This window comes from Peromyscus californicus, unplaced genomic scaffold (genome assembly GCF_007827085.1).
Source record: "Peromyscus californicus insignis strain IS unplaced genomic scaffold, ASM782708v3 Scaffold_4__1_contigs__length_199733344, whole genome shotgun sequence".
In the NCBI taxonomy this organism is placed as follows: domain Eukaryota; kingdom Metazoa; phylum Chordata; class Mammalia; order Rodentia; family Cricetidae; genus Peromyscus; species Peromyscus californicus.
In genome coordinates, this window is record NW_026294562.1 from 64,253,710 (window position 1) to 64,275,584 (window position 21,875).

The following is a 21,875-nucleotide window of genomic DNA, read 5'->3' on the forward strand; positions in this document are numbered from 1 at the left end:
TGGGAATCCACTCACAGGAGGTACTGGATTGTCAGCTTCACAAAACATGAGAGAGAGAGAGAGAGAGAGAGAGAGAGAGAGAGAGAGAGAGAGAGAGAGAGAGAGAGAGAGAGAGTTAGTTAGTTGTAGGACTGACCAGAGGGACAAAGAGTCGATTAATGGAGACGTTTCAGTTTCCCAAGATGAAAAAGCTCTGGAGATCAGCTGCACAGCAAAATGGATCCATTAAACAGCCCAAGTTGTTCGATTGTGAATGATGAAGGTAAGTTCTATCTTACATGCATCTAAACAATTAAAAACTTAAGAAGTGGTGTGAATCAGTGTCCCAAAACACCATCTTTATTCTTGTTTGTACATAAACAGTCAAACCTACCAGCTCAGATTCTATCTTGGGAAGCACACAGCTAACTATTGACATGTGTGTTTAAATAAATATCTTTCAAATCTAAAACCACAAACAAGATGTGGACCGCAGCCCAGCTACCACCAGGAGCTCATCACCTAAGTGAGCAAGGAAAGAGATGCAGAGCCTCCAGGAGAGCAGCTCTGTAGCACTGTGCCTTAGCCCACCCTGCTCTGCTGGCTTTGGGGCTCTAACACACAAACTGCCTTGTTTTCAACTGTAAGCACACGGCAACTGTTCACAACAGCAATAGAAAATGAGTGTAGGCTTTAGTGGCAGAAGCGGGGTTGACGTGCTGCACCTGTCCCCTGCAGGTGGCACCATTCCCTGCGGGCGGCACCACACATTGTACAGAGAGCCATCTGCAAACCAGGCCCTATTTCCAGTTCCTCAGGTCACAGGAGTAAAGGTGAGCATGGGATAGGGAGGATGACAGAGCAGACCGGGACCAGCATTTGGGTCATTTCTTCATGCAAAGCCTGCACTTGTTCCCTCGGGTCTACCCCAGCCCGTGCTTGTCCAACACTGCAGCCTGCTGACCATATACCAGCTTGCCAAGGGCAACTTGGTTTGCCATGGTTAATACTCAGACTCCATGAAGGGCCCACGAGTCACAACATGTACATGAAGAGCAGAAAACAATCTCTGTGGAGGTTCTGAAAGTGACACGCTTAGCATGGACCTACAAAGGAAACAACTGTTTCTAACAGGAAAAAATGATAATTTCTTTATTCTACATAATGCAAGCTCGCAACCCCGGGGTGGAGTGGGGTAGGTAGACCTCATTAGAGCCCAGATGATTGGAAAAGAGCACAAGGTCCTGGAACAGGCCTACCTTCCTGTGTAAGCATGGAATATGCTAGCCGTGCTGCCTAGTTTTATGTCAACTTGACACAAGCTCAAGTCATCTGAAAGGAAAAAAACCTCAGTTGAAGAAATGCCTCCATAAGATCTAGCTGTAGGAGCTGGGTGGTGCTGGCACACACCTTTAATCCCAGCTCTTGGGAGGCAGAGGCTGGCGGATCTCAGTGAGCTCAAGCCCAGCCTAGTCTAAGAAAGGAGTTCCAGGACAGCCAGGACTGTTACACAGAGAAATCCTGTCTCAAAAAAAGATCCAGCTGTAGGGCATTTTCTTAATTAGTGACTGATGGGGGAGAGCCCAGCTCATTGTGAGTAGTACAATCCCTGGGCTGGTGGTCCTGGGATCTATAAGAAAGCAGGCTGAGCAAGCCATGATGAGCAAGCCAGTGAGCAGCATCCCTCCATGGCTTCTGCATCAGCTCCTGCCTCCAGGATCCTGCCCTGCTTGAGTTCCTGCCCTCACTGCTTCTGATGATGAACTCTTCTATAGAACTATGGGTGAAATAAACCCTTTCTTCCCAAGTTGCTTTTGGTCATGTTTCATCACAGCAATAGGAACCCAACTAAGACATTAGGCAGTGGGCAAGTACAGAACATTGTCCATAGCACTGAGAGGGCTGGCTGGCTGATGGGAGAGGAAAATAGCCCTATGGATATTCTTTTTCTACTGCAAAACTCCAAGTGGATTAAAGAGAATTGTGGATAGGAGAAAAAAAATCAAAGCATGAAAGCTACTGGGACCAAGTGAGAGTGAGCATTCATCAAAGCTCTGGAGAGAAAAGCCTTTTCTTTCAGGCTTAAACAGATGAAAGGGACTCACACAGGAAAGATCAATAGCTTTCACACCACATATCTTTATTATAGCCGTGCAGTGCAATTAGGAGGCTGATAACACGGGGGGGGGGGGGGGCATGTTTGCAAGAATGCAATGGGAATTATCTGCACTATGTTAGCAGGCTGTGGAAAAAAAGAAAAAGACCTTACTAGATATAATACCAGATGAGTTTAATTTACAAAAAAGAGAAGTAAAATTGATTTTAAAAATCATGAGAAGAGCTGGGCGGTGGTGGTGCATGCCTTTAATGCCAGCACTCAGGAGGCAGAGGCAGGAGGATCTCTGTGAGTTCCAGGCCAACCTGGTCTACAGAGTGAGTTCCAGGACAGCCAGGGCTACTCAGTAAAACCTTGTCTTGGGAAACAAAAACAAAATAAAACAAAAAAGAATCTAATAGAACTAGATGTATATCTCAGTGGTAGATCATTTACCTAATATACAAGGTCATGGGTTTCAATTGCAGCCAACACATACAGAGGGAGAGAATATGAATTAATCATGAGAATAACCACCTCTGCTTAAGATCTAGGAGATTACAAGATAAAAGGCACATAATCTACAAAATCCCACCTGTCCTCCAGCCTACTGAAGAACTTAAGGGATCCCAGGGGGTTAAATGCCAGTGACAAACCTCACCCCAGAGAACCTGCAGAACATAGGAGAAAGCCCTGAGTAAGAAGGATCCAGATGAACAAAATCAGACATGCTAGCACACCAGGAGTCCAGACCATGTTCCTCCTGAGAGGTTCAAGCCAGACACCCACCAGAGAGACCAAGCACAGGCACTGGAGGAGTGTGCAGCAAGGACAGCCACCCCTGGGGACAACATGAAGCCCTTCTTACCTCCCAGAACCTGTCTCTCAGACACCACAGAAGCCCTAAGCCCCTGGGAGGAGGGCAGCTGGGCCACGGAGGGGGTGAAGTTCCTCCTTTCTGCCTGCTCCAGGAACTGGACATTGTGGAGAAATCAGCGATAAACACTGGCTGGAGAAGGGAAAGCCTCTCCAGACAGAGTCCTTTGTAGAGCAGGTAGAGCTGGCTGCTGCCAGGGCAGATTCTTAGACACAACAGGTAGGAATGCACAGCATTGCAGTTGCTTCCAAAATAGCAGTGCCATGCCTCGGCATACCTAAAAGGGAAAGCCATGTCCAATCAAAAGCCTGCACATGAACATTCACATCAGTGTTACTCATTTTAGTCTAAAGGTGGCCAAAAGTGCACCAGATCGTTAGCCAATAAACCAAATGGGGTCTATCCACACAACTGACTATTGTTCAGCAATGATAAAGAATGGGGAACCAATACATGCTATCGCAAGATGAGCCTTGAAGACACTGTTCTCAATGACAGAAGTCAGGCATGAAGCACCCATCACATATATGATTCTATTTACATGAAATGTCCAGAATGGGTGAAGCCATGGAGGCAGGAAATACAGTGAGTGGTCACTGTGGCTGGGGCAGGCAGACGAAGGACTTACTGCCGAAGGGTTCAAAGTTCAGGGTTGATGGAAATGTTCTTAATGCATTAATGTAAAGTCTCATGAATTCTACTTATATAGGTAGTGTGTGTGTGTGTGTGTGTGTGTGTGTGTGTGTGTGTGTGTGTGTGTGTTGTACCTTATTACAGTAGTTCCCAAAAGTGAAAAGGAGATGCTTGCTTTCCAGCTGAGCACAAGTTGAAAGGACTTTTGCAGCAGATAAAGCTGCACACAGACAATGCTGAAGGAAGTCTTCCAGGCAGAAATGGATGCACGGAAGCTAAATCTACACACATGAGCCAACAATGCCCAGGGTGGTGAATGTGAGGGTGCATGTCACAGGAGGCTTTATTTCTACTTTTTACCCTTGAAAGAATAGGTCACTCATAGTGGAGCCAGTAGCAATGCACTGTGGGAATGACGACATCCATAAAACACCTGATTAAAACAGCCAAAGGAACAGGGCAGGAAGTCACGGTGTGTGCAGTAGTACTCACCTTCAGGAAGGACTGTGGTGAGCTAGTGGTCTTAAAACTCTAAAGCAAGCACTGAAAATTAAGCAAGAAAGGCATGACTGACAAGGTGGCAGAGAGGCAGAACGGCATCCTCAAGAATATTTGACCCAAGAGAAGGAAAGAGGAACAAAAAAGAGATGACTCATATAGAAAATAAATAGAAAAAAATGAATTTAAATCCAACCATATCACCAAATCTTAGACAAAATAAGTTAACTACATAAGACACTTTCAGGTCAGACTTTGTAAAAGGCAAGACTCTGCTTTTTGCTTTCTACAAAACAGAGGTCAGGAGGAGGGTCAACAGTTCAAGTGCATTATGGTAGTTTGAATGTAATTGGCCCCCATGAGCTCACAGGAAGTGGCACCATTAGGTGTGACCTGCTGGAGGAAGTGTGTCACTGTGGGGTTGAGCTTGGAGGTCTCCTTTGCTCAAGCTACACCCAGTGAGACAGTCCACTTCTTGTTGCCTTCTGATCAAGATGTAGCCAGCACCGTGTCTGCCTGAACGCCGCCATGCTCCCCACCATGATGATAATGGACTGAACCTCTAAAACTGTAAGCAATCACCTCAATTAAATGTTTTCCTTTATAAGAGTTGCCATGATCATGGTGTCTCTTCACAGCAATAGAAACCTTAACTAAGATGGACATCCCTGGCTATAGCTCAAATTCAAAGCCAGCCTGTCTCAAAGAACCAGACTCAGGGGCTGGAGAGATGGCGAGGTGGCTAAGAGTGCATACTGCTCTTGCAGAGGACCCAACTTCAGTTCCCAGCATCCATGTGGAGCAGCTCACAGTCACCTGAAACCCCAGCTCCAGGGGATATAATACCCTCTTCTGGCCTCTGAGGGCACCAAAGGCACATGTGGACACACACACACACACACACACACACACACACACACACACACACACACACACAAAAAAAAAACAAATCATTAAAAAACACCCCAAACTCAACAGCCAAACAGCAAAGCACCTCACATCAACTGCAAGACACAGATTGCTGAAAAGAACAGAAAAGGTAAATGGATCCAAGTCTCAGTGAGAACCTGAAGTGACTTCTTCGGTGTTAGACAAGGGTTGGCTTCAGGGCATGGGACGGACCAGGGACCAGGAAGGGCACTCTATAACAACAAGGGCAATCACTTTATCAATGAGGTACAGTTGTCCTAATTGTGTGTGCTTCAAACTACAAAGCTTCAAAAATACACAGGGCAACAGCTTACAGAAACAGGAGTAGAAACAGCCACATTCACAGTTACAATGGGACATGTAACCTCAGTGAGATAAAATAAGTACACAGACATTAGTCAGGATGTAGAAGACCCCAACAGTGTTATCAAACAATGTGACCTAACTGACATCGGTAGGCTGTAATTACCTCCCAACAGCAGGATGCTAGGTGATAAAACAAATACAATTAATATTTAAACTATTTAAATGACTCAATGTATATTATTTGGCCAAAAAGAAATTGAATTGGGAACATGTACTAGAAAGATATATGTGTGTGTGTGTGTGTGTGTGTGTGTGTGTGTGTGTGTGTGTGTGTGTGTGTGTGTGTGTTTGTGAGACGAAGCCTCGTGTAGCCCAAGCTGGCCCCTCTGGAGACAAGGATGGCCTTGAGCTCCTGACCCTCCTGCCTCCACCTCCCATGTCCTGGAATTACAGATGTGTGCCTCCTTATCCAGGTAACTACCTTGAAATTTAAACAACAACAAATAAAATTTCTAAGTAACTCATATACAAAAAAAGTTACCAATAAAGAAATTAGAAAATTATTTTTGAACTGAATAAAACTGAAAACAAATGTACCAAGATTTATGGAACACATTAAAAGTAGAAAAAAAAAGAGGAAGCATCATGACAATAAACTATTTTATTTCTTACCAATTTGTAATTAAATTCTTACATTGGGTCACTGGCTAGATGGCTCAGTGGGTAGAACAACTTGCCATCAACCCGAAGGGACTGAGTGGAGTCCCTGGGACCCAGATGGCGGAAGGAGAGAACTGGCTCCCATGAACTGTCCTCTGACTTCCATGGCTTGTGACATGTGTGCATCCACCCACCCACATACACATACAAATCAGTCAATCAATAAATGTGATACAAATTTTACAATGCTTAAGCTGGAACATAAAAAGGTTTCTAATCATGTGCAAATTTTCCTCTCTTAAGAATACAAAAAAGTAAATCATGAAGAAAGACATTGGCAGGAATCAATATATTTGAAAACAGGAAAATAAAACCAAAAGTTTTTTTTAGAAAAACATAATAATATTGATAAACATCTGATAAAACTAATGAAATAAAAAGAGGAAACACAATATCAACATCAGGATGGAAGAGGGGTGTCACCACTCACCCTGTGACATTGAAATCCCCCAGAGAAGGATGCTCACTGGCAACTGGGGTAGCTTTTCATGTGCTAAGGAAAACCCTCAGCACAGAGGCATCTGTTAGGACAATGCACCCAATGTCTAAAGTGTAATGGTACCAAATCCGTACTTATGTTTTCAGAAACACAAAAGAGTGCACTTCCCAGGTCATCTCAGGAGGTTAGCCACCCTGACACCAAAACTAGTCTGGGGAGATGGCTCAGTCAGTGAGCACGGGGATCTGAGTTCAATACCTAGAACCCATGGAAAAATCCAGGCATGGTAGTGTGTGATAGAAATCTCAGTGTTCAGGCAGAGACAGACAGGTCCCTCAGGCTTGTTGTCCAGACAACAGAACCTAATTCTTGAGGCCAGTGAAAGACCCTGTCTCAAAATATAAAGTGGATGGCTCCTAAGGAATGGCATCTGAGGTTGACTTCTGGCATCCATGCACAAGGACACACACACACTACACACACACACATACACACACCACACACATACACACACTCAAAAAAAAAAACTAGCCAAAATATTCCAAAAAGAGAATGAATATCCCTCATGAGAATGGATGAAAATCTCTTTAACAAAACTAGCTACTCAAATTCATCAGTAAGTTTTATCATTATGGGGACACATTAGAGAAAATTGGTTAAAATAATAATTTTAAGTGAATCCATTCAATTTATCACTATACTAAGATACTGAAAAAATAACTTCAAAAGATGCAGAAGTTTTTGAAAACATTCCAAATATATCCACGATAAAAAATGTAAACAAATTAGAAAGGAAACGAAACACCATCAGCTTGATAAACAGCAGCTACCTAACCATAGTGGGGCTGGCGAGGTGGCGAGGTGGGTGCAGGTACCTGACTACACCTGAACACCTCATTTCCAGCTCTGAGACCCAGAGAGAACCAGATCCTACAAACGGCCCTCTGACTTCCGCGTGTGCACCGTGGCATGTGTGCCTGTCCCCTGACAAAACAAATAAATATAAAAATGTGATGAAGACCATAACTAACAGCACATGTGAAGAGTGAAGAGCTGTTTTCTTTTCTCTAAAACAGAAACCAATGCAAGGGCCTCTCTCCTTTTTACTTCTCAGAATTGTAGGGGGCGGGGGATGTTCAGGGCCATGGCAAATGAAGACAAAGACTCATTGGTAATCACACAGGATATGATCATTTACACAGAAAGGCCTAAAGGGGCTAGAAAGATGGCTCAGTTGCTAGAGGCTAGGCTCACAACCCAAAATATAAAGGCCCAAGGAATCTACCATGAGCACATTTGAGAGTTTGGAAAGTTAAGATGTTGGAAAGGCAAAAGAGAAAAATAATTTGTTCATCAATGCTGTTCACCATTATATTTCTAGATTGCAGCAACAGTTTTGCTTCAAGACAATTCCATACACTATAGCACCAAAATAAAATGAAATACTTCAGTGTAAATTTAACTAAATTGTTACAGTGTTTGTGCACTTGTGGCTAGGAGGCATTCTTGAGAGGAAATTAAAGAATCCTGAAGTACACAGGGAAACAAACCATGTTCAGGGACTGAGGAACTTAATATGGCTATGGTGTTGTTTGAAAAAATGAGCCAGTGGGGCTGGAGAGATGGCTCAGTGGTTAAGAGCACTGGCTGTTCTTCCAGAGGATGCGGGTTCAATTCCCAGCACCCACATGACAGCTCACAACTGTCTGTAACTCTGTTTCCAGGGGATCTGACATCCTCACACAGACATACATGCAGCCAAAACACCAATGCACATGTAATTTAAAAAAAAAGAAGATTTATAAGGCCCGGTGGTGGTGTCGCACGCCTTTAATCCCAGCACTCAGGAGGCACAGGCAGGCAAATCTCTGTGAGTTCGAGGCCAGCCTGGTCTACAGAGTGAGATCCAGGACAGGCATCAAAACTACACAGAGAAACCCTGTCTCAAAAACAAAAACAAAAACAAACAAAAAAATGAGCCAGTGAAAATCCTAAACAAATTGCTTCTAAAATAAGTATTGGAAAAGAATTATCTAAATTACCAAAGCAATTCTGGAAAATAAAGGACAAACTTGGACTTAGAAATTTCTACCTGATTTCAAATTTACAATTAAGCTATAGCAACCATGGAGGTGTATTTTGGCTTAAGGACTGGTATACATATGGGAAAAAGAGAGAGAAAGAAAGAAAATACATCCTCATACTATGTAGTCTCTACTTTATGATAAGGGTCCAAAAGAACTCAGTGATAGCCGGTCTTGTCCACTTGATGGGATTTGGAGTCACCAAGGAGGTACACCTCTAGCTGTCTATGAGGGCATTCCTAGTGAGGTTTAAATAAGGTGGGAGGACCCACCATGGAATGTGGGCAGCACTGTCCTGTAGAATGGGGTCCCAGAATGAAAAGAAAGAGAAGCCAGTTGCTCACCAGCATTCACTTCTTTGCTCCCTGACTGAATGCAACATGACCAGACTCTCACACTTGTGTTGCCACAGTTTCCCGCCATGATGGACCATATGCTCTCTTAAACTTTAAACCAAAATAAATTCTTTTTCTTTGTCTTAGTCAGTGATCTATTGCTGTGAAGAGACACCGTGACCATGGCAACTCTTCTAAAGGGAAAATTTAATTGGACTGGCTTACAGGTCAGAGGTTTAGTCCATTATTGTCATGGTGGGAAGCATGATGGTACGCAGGCAGACATGATGCTGGAGAAGGAGCTGAAAGTTCTACATCTTGATCTGCAGGTAGCAGAAGGAGACTGTGTACCACACTGGGCATAGCTTGAGCATATGAGACCTCAACCCCTGTCCCCATAGGGACACACTTCCTCCAACAAGGCCACACCTACTCTAAAAGTCTACACTTCCTAATAGTGCCACTTCCTACTGGCCAAGCATTCAAACACATGAGTCCATGGGGGCCATACCTATTGAAGCCACCACATTTCCTTAAGCTGCTTTTGCCAAGTACTTTGCCACAATGATAACTACTATAAATTTAATGAAGAAAAGTGACCTTTCCATCATGCTAGGACAGTTATGTACATCTACTTGACAAAGCACCACACTCCACTACCATTAGAGACCACCTAGATAAAGGCAAATGTGAAGATGAAAACAGACAGCATCTTCAGAATGCTGGACCAGGAAAAGATTGCTTAGGACAAAAATAAACAGTGGAAACCTGAATGGGCATGGTAACGCTATGATCACTTGGGAAGCTGAGGCAGAAAGATAACAAATTCCAAGTCATCCTGGACCACTTAGCAAGACTCTAGTGGGAAGGGAGGCTAGAGGGGGGAGGAGAAGAGGAGAGAGGAAGGAAGGGAGGGGGTTGGAGGACAGGAGAGGACACTTGCTGATGCATACACAGAAGAGATGGTCAGGGAAAGCTCCAGAGTGACCAAGCTTTCCGACTCAGCTCATCGTTCTTACATCAATGTCTCAGGTAGGGCCTCTGCCCTTGGCTTCATTTCCTTCCTGCTCTGAGGTCAAAGGCAACCAAACCCACACTACTGCCAACTGTGCTTTTTAATAACTGTAGTGGGATTCGGCAGCTGGCACAGCAGGAAGCCAACCACAGAGACCTGAGGTTAGCACTCAGGGCTAGCACTCTGCAAGTCATAGGAAGCCACTTCAAACATGCCCTGAACTTCAGGAACTATCCTAGCCTTATCTCTTGTCAGTGAGAGAGTTCATCAGGGGCCCACAAAGGTCATCAGGGGTTCTGTGAGGGGAATAAAGCAGACAAAGGCCCCTCCACTTCTGACACCCCTCCCCACAGCCAAGATGACACTGGATCTCAGTTTATTGCAGGGCAGACAATGGTGTGGACCTGTGTAGTGTGAACATCACATAGACGCAGGGCTCTTCACAGCTCAGACCCTGTTGGCCGGGCTGTAGCATGGCTGGCCCTGACTGGGTATTCACACAGACTTCTTGTGGGGACTTCAAACCCTAGCATTCCTCTGAGTCAAAGTCAGCCCCGTCAACCAACCAGAAGTCAAGGCCGTGTGTAAGAGCAGTGGTTGAGGGCTGGTGAGCTGGCTCAGTGGGTAAACATACTTGCTACACAAGCTCGGAGCCCTGAGTTTGATCCCCGGATCCCACCTAAAGGTGGAAGGAACCTACTCCTCGAGGGTGTCCTCTGACTTCCACACGCCCCACCATGCTGTGTACACACACAAGAATAATTAAATCAATTTAAAAGTGCTGGCTCAGAGGAAATTCAGTTTTGTTGTTGTTGATGTTTATTTCTTTTGAGACAGCCTCTTTTGTAGGTTGGTCTAAAACTCGCAGCTATCCCCCTGCCTTAGTCCCCTGAGTGCTAGAATTACAGGTGTGCTGTGTTGGTTAATGTTAATTGTTAACTAGGCAGACTCAAGAAGCACCTGGGAGACAACTCTACGAGCATACTTGTAGGAGATTATCTTGATTCTGTCAATTGTAGTGAAACGACCCATCTTAATTGTGAGTGGGACTGTCCCCTAGGCAGGGGATTTCATACTTTAAATTAAAAAAAAAAGGAGCCAGCGAGCCCAAACCTTCGCCACTTCAAGCTCCTGCTGCCAGGATGTTCCCACTATGATGGACTGAACTTTTGAACTGTAAGACAAAATAAGCCCTTCCCCCTAAGTTGTTTTCATTGAGGTAATGTTATAGAAACAGGGGGAAAAAAGACATTCACATCCGCTACTCTTGGTTCAGAGAGCATTTAAACAAACAACAAACAAATATACCAAGCTGGGTTTCATTGTGTAGCCCTGGCTGGCTCAGAACTGTCTATGTAACTTTCTATGTACCAGGCTGGCCTCGAACTCACAAAGATCCACCGGCCTCTATCTCCTGATTGCTGGAATTAAAGGCATGCACCACCATAACTGGGTCCCAGAGAGAATTTTAATAAGTTAACAGCCCAGGGGAAACATACCCTTGGGCAGGCTTTCTCCTTTCTTGGATTAACCATCCCATTTGCCCAGCGGAAGCTGAAGTCACTCCATCAAGCACACAGCTTCGGTCCATGGCTTCAGCCTTCTCCTTGAGCGGAGCCCTTCTCACAAAGTTGGACTGAACCACCAGGCAAAGAATCCGGTTCCTGCGAGGCCAGCCTTTCCAGCTCTCTGTGCTGCTGACATGGTCCCTGGGACACCCATGCCCTGAGACAGCAGCAGAATGACAACACAGACAACTTTGGGCACACTTCTCAAGCTATCACACAGTGTAGCTGCCCTGGTGCAGCTCCTGGGGCCTTCCAGAAGAACCCAAGTGCAGAGCAAGCAGGGAGCTGCCTTCAGTCTGGTCAAGTGTTTGATAAAGTGTCCTTCCAAGACAGGGCAAGCAGTGCTGGGTGCTAGGATATGGATGGAGGATGCAGTCTGTGCTCCTCACATCACCTGATGTTATCTAGGGGATAAAGATCACGTGCTGGTTCTCATCTACTCAAAGGCTACAATCCAAGAAGTCTCAAGTCTCCAACTCTGATCTTGGATTTGAATGAGGAAGACTGACCTGTTTGCAACTTTACATTTCTCACACTACAAACCAATAACAAAAATGACAGGTGATGGGCTGCAAACAGCCTGTGTGCGCAGGTTCACAACTGCTCAGTTGTCTCATGGTATCATTAGGATAACTTAGTTATTACCAGTTACCTGCAATACCTTTCCACTGTGGCCCTGCCAGCCCCAGTCAACACCAGGTTTTCTCTGAGCAAGTGGAGAAACTGAGGCACCCTGTAATAATGATGGCTCCTTTCTAAGATAACAAGAGGATATCTTTTGGTACAAGCTGCTGCTTCTCCTAGTGCCCTGCTTAGAAGTGATTCCAAACTAAGTTTTAAAGAGAAGACACCCTCCAATCAGAGGGCAGGCAGAAGGTGAGGACAGAAGCAAAAACCACACAAGAAAACAAGAGGCAAGTCCAATTCATCACCCCATTCATCTAGGAAGGGGAAGGCAGTGGAGGCTCCCAGGCTGTGCCCAGAGTTTCCAGAGGCTCTGCTCATGGGATTTTTGTCTCCATGGAACCAAGCAAAGTTGCCACTCAGATCCTCCACCCCATCCCAGCTGCCAGGGGGAAGGTTCCACTTGCATAGTCAATTAAACAGACAGCCATGTTTAAAGGAACACTATGTGAGAATCAGGCCCAGCGACCCCCCAAGTATATGAGTGTGCATATAAAAGCAGACCTGGAACATCTTCCTCTACATGTTCCTGCACACTCAAGATACATATCACACTACTAACTTTTAGCACATATATGTGCATGCTCAATATAGCAGAGAATTCAAGAAGAATAAACCTGGAGAGGCAAACCTTAGCCCGGATGGAAAATGACAAAGCATTTGCAGTACTCAGAACACATACTTACATTCTCAAGCCTCAGGTTCTGCCCTCTTTGCCCATCTCTCATCTAGATGCTGTGACTCTCTCTCTGTTTGCCCAGACTCGGCCCGGCTTGTGCAAATCAGCTCTGAAGCTTCTATGACTCAGCAAAGAACTCTGCTTTTATTTTTCAGATGGAACTTACCATGCTGTGACTACATCCAGGGGGAGGAACCATTTCTCCAGCCGTTTCTAAGCAGAGCCCTGCAGCCAGCGTGGCTGGAGCTCTCCCCAAACGCAGAGGCTTCTCTCAGTACTCTGGGCTCCCTCACTGGATATGGAGGCCCAGAGCTCAGGATGACCACAGCCGGGGAGGCTCTGGCACTGTACCGCTGTGGGGATCCTGACTGCTCTGAGCTACACAGCCAAGGGACGAATGCTGACTCCTGAGAGGATCTAGACAGGCTCTCACATGAATGGGAGAGTGAGGAGCAGAGGCCAGGCCTGGACAGCTCCTACTCAGGGTGGGTCCCAATCTCGGGCTGCTTCTGCATACATTCTGCTCCTCTCTTCCTCTGGGGCACTGAATCCCCATAGGGACTTTACGTCACTATAAGGTCACTATTGGAATGTGTTTCCACTAAGAAGGGTATTTTCATTCTGAAGGCACGTAGGTAGAGCACTGAATAATGGAACTAGAAGAGTGCTGTGGAGCTCAGCACCACGGTCTGAGTGACTCTGGAGAACACTGCTGGCCTGAAAAGCAGTTCCTTAGAAAGTGTGGGTCTCCTGGGTTCCCCCGGCAGCAGGCAGCACTCTGGCTCCATCTGGTTTGCTTGAATTGGGGAAAACAATGTAACCCTGGCTGCCCTGCCGGGACTTAACCACCAGGAAAAGAACTGTGGCTACAGCTGAGTCTAGGTCCAGTTGAGATATGGGCACCCAGGCCTGGCTCTCCAGCGCTAAGCAGGGAGACCCTGCATGCCCACTCTGCTCCCGCCAGCCCTGCCCCACTCCCAGTGCCCTGGCCTGCACCACCCTTTCCTCCCACTGACCTCTTCTAGTCAGGCCCCAAAGTCATGTCCCCCACACTAGACCCAATAGTCATCACCCTCCACAAGGGGACAGATAATAATAGAAGGCAGCACACTAAGGCAGGGAGCCTGATATCTGCTGTCTGTCTGGGTCTGGTTAGTTCCAATCTGTTAGAACAAATGGCCTGTTTGCGGTGGCAACAGGAACACTCTGCAAAGATGCTCTTCTGTGCTCCTTCTTGTCCTAACTCCCCTGCCAATCACAGCATCCCCACCACTGGTCACTGCTGTTCTTGCTGTTTCACAGCCGAGGAAACTTAGGTCAAGCCACCTGCCCTCAAACCCACAACTAACCAGAGTGATGCGGGATAGGGAGTCTGAGGTCAGGTTCCCAACCACCCGCTGTGCTGTAGCACAAGGTGGACCATGAAGCCAGAGCATCAACACAGTGGGGCCATCCTGAGTCTCAGCATCCGTTCAGAGGACAGCTCCCCTTCCCTCCATGTTAGAACATACTCAGGTTTTATTTTATTTCACAATACACCTGGTTACACCCTGAGTCAGGCAGTGCTCTAGGAACTAAATATGACTCCCTTGAAGAGGCTTGCGGCAATGTTTCCAACAGCACAAGAATGTAAAACTGGAAGCAACCTTAAGGTCCAACAATAGAGACAGAATCCGCCCCAACAGCAAAAGGCAAACACTAGTGCGGAATGGCACCGTTGACAGGGCCCCATGTCTGTGCTGCCAACGGGTAAGGCAGAAACAGCTTATTGCTAAGCTTTTGAAAAGCTGGCTGTAAATGTATACACACACCCACCACATGGTGGGTCCCAGGCTCAAGTCCCAGCACGGTGAAAAAGAAAAAGTATGCACAGTGTGTGTGTGTGTGTGTGTGTGTGTGTGTGTGTGTGTGTGTGTGTGTGTGTGTGGAGGGGGGTGAGGGTGGGGAGGTGTGCAAGCATGTGTGAGCCCATGAGTACATGCACACCTTTGCATGGGTTCTTCACAGCAGTCACAGAAAAATCACAGAAAAATAAATGTGCAGGCTGTGGACATAGCTCAGCAGGTAAAGGTACTTGCTGCACAAGCCCTAAACTTGAGTCTGATCCCTGGAACGCACATTTTAAAAGAGTCTGAACATGCATATACCAAAACATCGCATGGTTTTACCTCTAAGTCACAGAAACCCAGAGGACTTAACCTTCTGCTTTATGAATTTCTAAATTACATGTATTTTATGACTATGAATATGTATTGTAAGTCAGAAAAATCTATTTTTATTTTAAAACAAACTTATGCAAATGTGTTAACTAGGTATATTCATTTGTCACTGCAACAAATGTGTTCCCCAAAGGCTGTCCTTACCTGGGTCTCAGAAAGGGACAGCCCCCTTCTAGAGTCCCTAGGCTGACTGGGAGTAGAAGGGACAGGGTCTGGGCACCACACTAAGACATAAACCTTCAGCAGCAGCTAGCTTATTTGAAACATATCTGTTTCCTAGCTATACAAAGAAAATATACCCAGTGCTTGGAGGGGAGAGGGGCAGAGGCAGATGGATCTCTGTGAGTTTGAGATCAGACTGGACTAGAGTGTAAGCTCTAGGACAGCCAAGGGGCTACACAGTGAGACCCTGAAAGAAAGAAAGAGAGAGAGAGAGAGAGAGAAGGAAGGAAGGAAGGAAGGAAGGAAAGAAAGAGAGAGAGAGAAGGAAGGAAGGAAGGAAGGAAGGAAGGAAGGAAGGAAGGAAGGAAAGAAAGAGAGAGAGAAAGAAGGAAGGAAGGAAGGAAAGAAAGAGGAAAGAAAGAAAGAGAGAAAGAAAGACAGAAGAAAAGAAAGAAAGAAGAAAAGAAAGGACAAAGGGAAGAAGTCTGTGGGGGCTGGAGAGATGGTGGGGAGATGGCTCAGCAGTTAAGAGCGTGCAGTGCTCTGACAGAGGGCCTGATTTCCATTCCCAGCACCCATGCCAGGCAGCCTACAATTACATTCATGTGCACAGACACACGTGCATACACATAATTAAAAACATAAATCTCCTCATTGTAGAGACTAGGGAAAATAAAGGAGTGATAAGGAAACAGCAATCCTCACGGACTTCCTGCAGAAGCCCTGCAGCTCTCGGAACCAGGGCTCAGCCCCCAGAGTGGAACCAACAGACTAACCGGAGTGGGCCCTACGGCCAACCTGAGCAATAACAGGACCACTCCTGTCGCACAGCACGTGGGCAACTGTAACCCCCTAGGGAATCTTGAACCATCTTTCTTGTCACCAAGAGGCCCCTGGATTAACCTCTGCCAGCCTCACCCTTGTTCTCCCTTCCCGTTAGGGGGCCACTGTCACCTGTTCTCTTTAGGAGAACTTGGGTACTCAGTGATTCCCAAACTGCCAGCGCATCACTGGAAACCCAGTTCCATACATCCTCCCACTCAGGGATGCCGCAGACCTGTGAAGTCCAGGTGATCTGCCCCCACACCCAAAGGCCATTCTTCCTTCCATTTTAGCTCCTAATTCCCCACCCACTAATCAGCTGACTGAACACCTGGCCCCTGCCTCTCCTGCACCTCACAGCCCCACCACCCAGCATCAGAACCCATCACCCATCTAAGCTACCACCACATCAGCTTCTGCCAGGAGCGAGGAGCTCCAATGTCCCACCCCTGGTCACACCTCCTACGGCAATTGCTCATAACTCAGACCTGTTTTCATTACTCCCATGGGTGGCTTCGGGCTTTCATTTCACAAGCCCATATTCATGATCATCCTATTATTGCTCCGTGTGTTGTGGAACACGGCAGAAGTGATGTCATACTCTGCAGAGCCTTTTGCCCAACATTGTGCTCTTGATGTTTATCCACAATGGGGTGTGCAGATCCTCAGTTGTCTCCACTGTATTCCCACAGATATAAAAAAAAATCACATTACCGAGTTTTCCTCCTCCTCTCTACTGATGAGGAGTTAGGCGGTTTCTATTTTTATAAATGGTGCTACAGTGAAACCTTGGTATGAATCTCACACCCACCTGCTCAGGTGTCTTTGAAGCAGGTACCCAGGGGTGGGGTGGGCGTGGCTAGCAAAGGAGAACAGGAATCCTGACGTTGTTAAACACCGGAGCTTGTCTCCAAAGTGCTGACCAGTCATGGTAAGCTGCCTCCTCACCACACCTGGCCATGTTCCGTGCTGGCCACACTGACTGAGTTAGGTTTGCTTTCCCTAGTGACAGGTGAGAGGCATCTTAGACACGCTTGTTGGCTGCTCAGGCCTCTGTGTCCACGCTCATGTGGTCCCTTCCTTCATCCTCTGTCTCTGTGGGAGTAGTCATTCACTGCCTTGAATGAGGCTTTCTTAGCTATTAACCCTTTACTGGTTGTCACTATTTTTATTTTTTCCTTCCGTTTTTAGATTGTCTTCTCTCTACAGCGATGTTAATCATTTTATCCATCTTTTCTTCTATGTTTTATAATGTTTTAATTTATTGTTTAACAAATCTTTATTGTGTAAAGTAAAAAAAAAATCTTCAGGTGTTCTTTGGAAGGTCTTTTTTTGTTTTGTTTTGTTTTGGTCTTCCCATATCAGCAACCAGCCTGGTGGACCTCACTAGGCCATAGTCAGCTCACAGCGAGCTGGCCCCTGGCAATGGCACCAGCACCAGGGTCACCCCTCTAATGCTGGACGAAGGCCTGAAGTATGGAAAGCTAGATCCTCTGCCATTTTGTTCAGACTTAACCCCTCTGAGCCAGCTTGCCATGTTCAGTGAAGTCCTGTTTGGACTTTGGGAGTGTTCTGAGGTTAGAGGCTCTCTGGCACCAGACTGGAACTAATGAGGAACCTGCCTTGTAGACTGAGTAACTAACAGTTGTTACCTCAAGAGAGACAGCTATTGTGTGACTGTTGACGCATTTAGCCTCAAGGAATATACAGCTATCCAGTTCTCAGCATCTCAGGTGTGATTTAGCTGTTATTATTTAAGGCTGAATTAATAAACTAATATATATTATACACACACATACCTATATATGTACAACATACACACACACACACACACACACACACATCTCCCATTGGTTCTGTTCTTAGAGAACCCTCACAAAAACACCAGTGATCCTTTTGATATTGATGTTGGAATAGAAAGTTAATAAACTAATAAGTTCTGAAAGTATGTTCCATACTCTTTCTTCTGCATAGACAATATAGGTGGAAGATAGCTTCTTTTTTTCCTTTCCAATTCTACTTTTTATTTTTCTTCTATTGCTTTACAGAAGTACCAGTAACACTTGAGAACAGTGAGAGCCTCTTACTGTTCTGACTTGAGAAATTCCCAACAGTCTCCCATCGAGCACCATGTTGCCTGCAGATCCACCGGACGCTTTCCATCGGGTTCAAGACCCATCTGCATTCTGACTTTGTTAAATTCTTCTGTTTTGCCATCATGAATGGTTACTGCATTTTACTGAACTCTTTTCTTGGTGTCTATTAGAATCATTATGTTGTTTTCTCCATGCCCCTGCAGAGGTACCTCATGCTTGCTGCTCACTGTCCCTCTGGACCAAGGTACCACCCAGACCCATATCACCATTGCCTCCACATTGGAAATCTCAAGTCGAGCCTCAAATGTGGGAGAGGAAAGGCCTGGCTTTTCACAGTCTCCCTAAAATGCTTCCACACAGAGCTGGTAGTGACAGATGAGTTTTTCTTGGGGCTTAATAGAGATTTTTAGTCTGATATCATATCAGGTAGCTCTTGGGGGTGTGGTCTGAGCACTGGGCAGGGCCTAAGCTGCAGCTTTGTACAGTAGAGTTTACCCTCTCACCCCTGTCTATGAATGGGTAAGAAAATACACATGGGGCTGGAGGAGACCTGCGCTGGCCACAGCAGCTGTAGCTCTGGCTCTTGGCCTTGTAGCTCCAGGGTTCATATTTCTGATGCCTAAATCAGCTTCTCCCTTCCTCCCTCACTTATTATTTCTCCATTTCTTCCTCTCCCTCCTGAAACCCTGGGGCTAGAGCCAATTCCAGTGGCATTTAAGCCCAGCATTGTGACAGTTGGTGAAGGAGAATGTAGCACAGTTGTAATCTTGCCAACAATTCTATTTACCTTTTAAAGTAGCACCTGTACTCTGACAACAAAAGGCAAAAACATAGGTAACCTCCCAACATCCCTCAGGGGTCAAATAAGCTTTTTCTCTGGGTGTCTGACTGAGAGTCACCACAGCTGCTGATAGCGGTGGATAGCTCAGGCCATAGCTCTAATTGTCCCCCCGCCTCCACTGTGAGTAGATAGGACCTTTGCCACAATCTCTGAAACCTGAAAACTATCAGCGGCCATGTTCTCCTGAGGCCACCATGCACCACTGCGGAACAAATGGCTTAAGTGTGGGACTTGAGGCTGGGACATCCCGAGGGCTGGCTCAGCACCATAATCGTTGTGGAGGTGGAACTGGGAAGACAGAAGTGGTAGGCCTCATCCTGACCTCTCCTTCCATACATGGTCAGAGTTGCCTCCTTGCTGTGGCCATGTTAACTATGTTAAACACTTTCTGTAGAAATCGGTGGACACTGGCACATCAGGGTGCTCACCTCCTGACCCAAACACTTGGTCCCTTCCCCCACCCCCTAGAAAAGCTTGGCTTCTACAAAAAAACAACACTCCACGGAACCATCCCCAGCTAGAGACCAGAGGCTGATGGCCGCACAGCCAGTGCCACTGAGATGCATCATGATGTCCCCACCCTGCCTGCTGGGCACTGGCAACAGGAAGGCTGGCCCTGGGGCCTCCCAAAGGAGAAGCAAAGCTCAGAAGGGAGAAAGGCTCTTCTTCACCCCTGCAAACCCAAAGAAGCTTCAAGTACGGGTGTGTAGCTGAAAATACAATTGTCAACACTGTTACCAGCTGTCCAGGATTAGACAGGTTAGAAGCCATCATCTGTCAGGGCCACCCAACAATCCCACAGCATGGAGCTGTGATAGCCCTACAATGGCCCTCTGCCTTGTCCAGTCCTGAAGGTTGGGACACCACAGACCTGGAAGGCATGGCTAGTGAATTGCAGCTGGGACTCTGGAACCCAAGGTATACATTTTCAACAGTGCTATCCACCCAGAAAAACGTGATCTCCTACTCCCTGATACGGCCCTTCCCATGTACGCGTGCGTGTACACACACACACACACACACACACACACACACACACACACACACACACACAAATTGAAGTCACTCACCAATCTGCTGCACTAGCTAGGCCCCAAGCCCTGACCTGGGCCCACTTTGGAGCAAATGGCACTCACAGATTCTGGGAGCAGTACCATGTATACTCATCTCCAGGAGCCCCAAGACCTGAGCAGTGCCCAGGAGGGATGTGGGCCAGCACACACTCACAGGAAAGATGGCCAAGGATCCCACAAAACACCCATCTGGCCCTGGGAAGGGCTGGTGGCAGGTCCTCTCAATGGGATGCCTTCTGAGTCCTCTCCCTGACTTGTACTCAGTACCCAAAGTGAACACAGCACCATTATGTTCATTGCTAATTGGCATATGTCACGCAAACCAGAGCAGAGAATGCCCGGCATTCACACTGGTGGAGCGGAGAAGAAGATGGTGCCACTTTCACGTGGGTTAATATGGGGCACAGCTGCTGCCTTCAGCCCAGAGTGCCCAGAACTGAGGGTCCCACATTTCTGCCACACTGGAAGGGAGGAGGTAACTGTATGTGGAGCTGTGGAAAGACCAAAGCAAACGGGCACAGACAATCCCTGTCATGCCATAGAGCTGGTCTCCTGGCCTCGGCGGTATGCTGGATTCAGTTATGTGCTCTGCACTGGGAAGGTGTGTATGTTCTGAACATCCTCTGTCTGGCACAGCCTGACAGCAGAGCAGTTGGCCATGTATTCCTGCACACTCCACGCTCCAGCTTCGCTGCCACCACAGGGTGTGGCCTAAGGCCTGCTCAGCACTCTAGAAGCAGAGTCTCCTTCACACAAGGCATTTGTAAGCAATGCTCTGCCAACAGGGTCAGGAGAGGGCATTCTACACTTCCCTGCCCTTTCTGAAGCTGGCAAATGTGAGTTTTTTCCCACCTGCTTCTGTTGCAAGGGGATTACATCCAAAATGCAGCCATAGAAGGAGCCAAATAACAGTACTACCCTCCCTCCCTGAAGTGGTCCTCCCTGTCCCTGCTCCCTGGGGTTCCTTCCTAAAACACCTACAAGCCTTGTCTCAAATCCTAATGAAGAGGAGAGGAACTCTGGTGGGATGCAGGCTGACAGCTTTTACCTGGGGTTGGGGGCTGGAGGTAGAAGCCCCCAGAATGTGGTTCTGGGAGCTTAAGAGGGAATCTGGAACACAGAGCAAGAATCTAGAACCCAGGGAGTCTGGAAGCCAGCATGGGAGTCTAGAACCCAGGATAGGAGTCTGAAACCCGGGAAAGGAAGTCTGGAACCCAGGAATGGGAGTCTGGAACCCAAGACAGGGAGTCTGGAACCCAGGATAGGAGTCTGGGATCTAGGATGGGAGTCTTAACTCAGAGCAGATTTTGGCACTCTGTGAGTGGGATTTCAAAAGAATATTTATCATACTTGCTTGGGTAAGCCCCTGCTCCTGCTGGGCCTGAGGTGTTCCTGTCCCTGGCATCCAACATTCACCTGAGGTGGAAGGGAAGTGGTGGAGGAAGGGGCTGCAGCCTCTGCTGGATCCCAGAGCTCCATAGCTGAGTGAGCACAGGAGTTACGTCACTGCAGTATGCCTCAAGTGTCACCAGTCACTAGCTCAAAGCTTGTCAGAGATCCAGAGCCCATGTGATGCAGGGAGAGCCAATCTCTGAAGAATTACAGCCTCACATGGACTAGTCACAAGTACACCCTGATCTCCTTCCCTCCCTTCCCCTCCCCGGGCCTGCAGCTACCCACCACAGAGACTGTATCAGGGGAGAGAAGCATGGTTCTTCTGAGGATTCCTGGGAAGGGTGATGTTGAGCTCTTCTAGGTAGTGGGTGAAGTAAGTGTTATACAGCTGTTTCCTTTAGATTTGATTGTCATAACCAATGGCA

General features: G+C 46.8%; 1 protein-coding gene across 32 annotated transcripts in view; it reads right to left on the reverse strand.

The window, feature by feature from the left end:
• Jakmip3 (Janus kinase and microtubule interacting protein 3) overlaps positions 1-21,875 on the reverse strand; it is a 130,178-nt gene that overhangs the window by 90,384 nt on the left and 17,919 nt on the right. Inside the window, exon 1 of one of the 32 annotated variants that reach the window (XM_052713898.1) lies at positions 13,009-13,317. The exons of 30 other annotated variants lie outside the window; for them this stretch is intronic. The gene's annotated coding sequence lies outside the window, so the exon portion shown is untranslated. Of the gene's footprint in view, positions 1-12,849; positions 12,973-13,008; positions 13,318-21,875 lie in introns of those variants that run through there. One more of the 32 variants, XM_052713894.1, reaches the window with a different exon arrangement.